Below are 5,672 nucleotides of genomic sequence, written 5' to 3' on the forward strand. Positions count from 1 at the left end.
TACTCTCTGTGAAGGACAAATTGACATCAGATCCAAGATTTATGGTGGAGACAAGAACAATGTCAAGTACATTCTCCATGTCCACATGCAGGTGCCAGAAACATTCATCACGTTAACTTGTGCAATGCATCAAAGATGCAGCTGAGTTTTGCAGCATTGATACAGTGCCCTCCATAAAGTTTGGGACATGAACAGTTTTTTCCTTTATTTGTCCCTGTGCTCCACAGGGTCTAAATTTATAATCAAAACATTCACGTGTTTAAAGCGCACATTCCAGATTTTATTCAAGCTTATTTGTACACATGTTGGTTTGACCATGTTGAAATTATAGCACTTTTTAGTCATGGTCCTCTCATATCACAGCAATGGTCTGTATATTAAAGTAGTCCTGTTTAGTACTTTGATGCATATCCCTTGCATGCAATGACAGCTTGAAGTCAGTGATTCAGGGACATCACCAGGTGCTGAATATCTTCTTTGGTGATGCTCGGCAGGCCTCTACTGCAGCCATCTTCAGCTCCTGCTTGTTTTGGGGGGCTTACCCCTTTGATTTTCTCTTCAGCATCTGGAAGGAGTGGATAATTGGATGTAGGTTAGGTGACTGACTTGGCCATTCAAGAATTTTCCAATTTTTAGCTTTGGCAAAACTTTGTTGCTTCAGCAGTCTATTTGGGATCATTGTCTTGCTGTAGGATGAATCACCGTCCAATGACATTGGAGGCATTTGCTTGGACTTGAGCAGGTAAGATGTTTCCATACCCCTCAGACTTAATTTTGCTACTTCCATCAGCAGTTACATCATCAACGAAGGTAAATGTGCCAGTACCTGTGGCAGCCATTCACTCCCACCACCATGTTTCACAGATGAGGTGGCATGCTTTGGATCTTGCGCAGTTCCTTTATGCCTCCACACTTTGCTTGTGTCATCACTCTTAAGGAGGTTAATCTTGGCCTCATCTGTCCACAAGTCTTTTTTCCAGAAGTATGCAGACTCTTTCAAATACTTCTTGACAAATAATCCAGCCATCCTGTTTCTGTGGCTAACTAGTGGTTTGCATCTTGCAGTGTAACCTCTTTTCATGAAGTCTTCTGCGGACAGTAGTCATTGATACAACCACACCTGCCTCCACAAGAGTGTTTCTCATCTGTCAGACGGGGGTTTGGGGATTTTTCTTCATTGTGATGAGAATTCTTCTGTCATCACCAGTGGAGGTTTTCCTTGGCCGACCAGTCCCTTTGCAATTATTGAGCGCACCAATAGGCTCATAATGATGTTCCAAACAGTTGATATTGGTAATTCTATGGTTTGGGTAATATCTCTTACTGTTTTATTCTTCTTTTTCAGCCTCATAAAGGCTTCTTTGACCTTCATTGGCTCAACTCTGGTCCTCGTGTTGAAAAATGGCAACTACAGACTCCAAAGGTGTTCAAAAGCTTAGAAGCAGCCCAGCTCTCTTATACCTGCACCAATGAAGCAATTAAACATACCTGAGTACTCACAAACACCTGTGAAGTCAAATATCCCAAACATTAAGGTACCCTGAAATGGGGAACTACATATAATAAGTACTGTAATTTCTACATTGTCAAAGCAAAATAACCTTCAATAAAATCTGGAATGCAATGTAAATCAATTGTGAATTGTTGGATTGCAAGTTTAAAACTGTGTAGCACAGGGGAAAATAAAGGATAAAAGTGTTTTTGTCCCAAATATAATGGACGGCACTGTGTGCCTTCCCCTATCATAAGGTGGGAGAGCTTTAATGCTGTTACAGCGCAGGTGACCAGGTTCAAATCCACTGCTGACTATAAGGAGTTTGTACATTCTCCCCATGACCTGCGTGTATTTGCCCTGGGTTCTCTGGTTTCCTCCCACCCTCCAAAAACATGCAGGATTCGGTTGGTTAATTGGGCAGCATGGGTTTCAATGGCTGGAATCGGCTTCTACTGAGTTGTAACTAACGGAGTTGTATACCTCAATGGTAAACAAAAGGACCTAATGTCTCCAAATCCACCAATAAATATTCACCTTGTCACGTTGATACACAAGAACTGTAGAATGCTGGAAGCTCTAAGCAAACAATGAGCAGCTGGAGGGACTTTTACATAGAACATAGATCATTACAGCACAGTACAGGCCCTTCAGCCCTCGATGTTGTGCTGCCCTATATAATTCCAACCAAAATTTAAAAATTAACCCCTTCTGATGTTCTAACCCTCTATTTTTCTTTCATCCATGTGTGTGACTAAGAGTCTCTTAAATGTCCCAAGTTTATTGCCATCCAATTGCATCCGATGGGGAAAAAGCCCATCTCAGGTCCTCGGTGCAATTCTCACAGACACACAACTAGACATAACACACATACAAACAATACATACGCAGGATAAGTATTCAGAGATACAAATAAATAAATGAATATTGTTTTATGAATATGAGATTCTCAGATGGGTAGTGTGAGCAGTTGCTTTGGTTGTTCGGCATTCTCACTGCCTGTGGGAGTGCCAGCCTTTCCAGAGTCTCCTTATAATTCAAGCCTTCAAGTCCCTCCGCCATTCTTGTGAACCTTTTCTGCACCCTTCCCAGCTTACTGGCACCCGTCCACTCGCTGTAACAACCAAAATGGTGCACAATCCTCCAAGTGCAGTTTTGCTGGTGTCCTGTGGTATAGATCCTGTGCTGTAAATTTCCTCTAGCTCTGAGTGATTTATTCATCATGTGCCCAGAGTGAATTCATGGAGAAAATTAGTACTGTTTGAAGCACTGGTCTTCCGTTCAAATTGATAGACGAAGCAGTCACGGCAGTTCATTCATCCACCACTGACGACATCTCCTCGATCAACACCTTGCTGCATACTTTTTCCACAAATCTTTTCCTCCAATATAATTCTTGCAGGATGCTTTTCCTTCCTGCCAGTTCAGAAAAAAAAAATTCCTGGCAAAGTTGGATGTTGTAATACATTAGCATCAACAGAGCAAGTCCTTCACAGATGACAAATGGGAAACTTGTAATAGTGCTGACTATTAACCTTGCTTTATCTCTTGGTGTCCTTGAAAGATGAGACTTGATGTACTGGACTGACAAATGGTGACAGGCTCTGGAAACAGGACTTCCGATCAAGGTTACTCTTACTAAAGCACCAAACACCCGCAAGGCCACTCTTGTTTGGAACTGTCTGATGGGTTGACGTGACTGCACCTGGAGGACTGCGTGCAGTTCTGGTCTCCTTACTTGAGGAAGGATATACCAGCTTTGGAGGTGGCGCAGAGGGGGTTCAGGTTAATTCCAGAGATGAGGGGGTTAGTTAATGAAGAGAGATTGAGTCATCTGGGACTGAACTCTGGAATTTAGAAGAATGAGAGGGGATCATAAAGAACATGTAAAATTATGAAAGGAATAGATAAGATAGAAGTAGGTAAGTTTATTCTGGTGGGGGAGGGTAGAATTAGGAGACAAAGCCTCAAGATCCAGGCTATTAGATTTAGGATGGAGATGAGGAGGAACTGCTTTTCCAGGAGAGTGGTAAATCAACAGAATTTTAAGACAAGGTTGGATAGACTTCAGTGTAGTAAGGAAATCAAGGGATATGGGGAAAAGACAGGTCGGTGGAGATGAGCCGATCATCATGGGGATGATCTCATTGATGGCAGAGCAGACTCGATGGGCTTAGACGGCCGACTCCTGCTCCTATTTCTTCTGTTCTAATGTTCTTATCACTAATGCTCGTGGACATGGTGAGTGGATCTGGTCTTGCCCCTGCCTCAGCTCATGATGTTGAACTCCTCATCCATATCTCAACTACCTGTGGTCTTGACAATTCTAAATTCCTCCTGGTCAACCTCTCCTGTTCCGTTCACCATTAACTTGAGCTCACCCAGAGGACTTAATGCCCAGCTCCAAATAGACAGATGAATGTGACCTGTCTCTTCTAGCCTTCTTTGTTTTTAAGAAGCATCTGAGTCCTAAAATTCTTATCTTCCTCTTCAATTTTGTCTCTCCAAGTTCAGAAGCCTCCTCAAACCTCAGAAGTCTTGGAAGCTCCCACTCCTCAATGATTCTGGACTTTAGGAGTTTGGGAATTTGATTGCTGCATCTTTGTTGCCTTCAGTTGCCGGAGTCCACTGCTCAGTAATTTGCTCCCTGGGGTCGCGATTGCACTATAATTCTCTCGTCTGTGTCGCTGTGCTGCAGCAGGCAGTGCCGTTGCTTTGCTGCTCCAGCAACCTGTTTTCAGTCCTGACCCCTTGTGCATGTTCTCCCTGTGAGTTTCCCCCAGGTGCTCCAGTTTCCTCCCACATCACAAGGATGTGCTGGTTGGGAGATCAATTGGGTACCATTCGATTAGTCCTACAGCAGGGGTGGCCAAACTATGCCCTTGGACCAACTGCAGCCCATTGCCCATTTTTAAGTAGTCAAGAGTGAATTTTAAAAATAAAATGTAATATAGCCAGTTCGAACATAGTCTCTAACAATAAATTGCACTGTATGCACATTGACCTTCTTAGTTTCAACACTAGATGTCGGTGCCATTTTGAACAACTACTAGAGCGACTGTTCCAATGTTACCCATCGATGAAAACGTTAATCTCAGTTACCTCATGGCAGAACCGAAAAGATGGAAAATATCAAGGGAGTACTGAAAATTTCAGACACAGTGGGGAAAATTAATGCCTTTTCTGCAGAAGTCACAGGGAAGTGAGTTTGTTTGATTTACAAGGAAACTATTAACTATAATAGCCTATCTGCAGATTTACACATTGTATTATAAGGTGGACACTTGGGTCATGAACTGTTTTCACTGAGAGTTGTGGAGGAATGTTGGAGACAGCCTTGTCCCTTTCTTGATCTTTTTTCCTGTTATTTTGCACCCAGCTTTTTGCACTGCTTTTTGAATGAGAGTTTTATTGTAAACATTTAAATTAAATTTAAGAGCAGCATATAGAGAAATCCCTACTGTAATATGTGAGCACATCAACAAACTACTGTAATGTAAACTGTTCAGTAGTGTCATCTAGCTATTTTGAAAGAAAACAAATTTTCAATGGCACTGGGTTTTTCTGGTCTAAAACAACATTTTTCTTTCAATGTAACAGATTGAAAAGTGTCAGATTTAATATTGTTTGGCCCATGGCTCCTTATATTTTATGTCTGTGGCCCACAACCAAAAAGGTTTGGTCACCCCCACCTTCAGGGTTTGGTGGAGAAAAGCGAGGATTATGCAGGAATTAATGAGTGCATGAGAAAGAAGACGTGACAGGGAAATGAGATGGAAAATGGAATTGATAGGATTGCTGTGGGATCCAGTAAAGAAGTGATGGGCTGAATTACCTCTGTCCACGTGAAATTTAAAACTCTCATTCAAATCTACCTCTCAAAACATTTGAGGGGGCGTGATGTGTTATTAGGGGGAGAACTCTGAATGAGGGGACAGACTGAGTTTGGTGAATCTTGGTCCCAGAGTGTTGCAGGAGACCAGATCATAAGAAAAGTTTAAAGCAGAGGTAGGTGAATGTTTGAACAATCGAAGGATTGAGGGTATGGGGATCTGGTACAGAAGGCACACCAATGCCTCTACTTTTGAAGAAGTCTGAGGAGATTTGGCACGTCGTCGAATACTTCATTGGACTTCTATAAGCGCACTGGAAATAATAATAACTGGTCGCAAATCAACAT

The sequence above is a fragment of the Narcine bancroftii genome, chromosome 2 (assembly GCF_036971445.1).
Source record: "Narcine bancroftii isolate sNarBan1 chromosome 2, sNarBan1.hap1, whole genome shotgun sequence".
Classification (NCBI taxonomy): Eukaryota; Metazoa; Chordata; class Chondrichthyes; order Torpediniformes; family Narcinidae; genus Narcine; species Narcine bancroftii.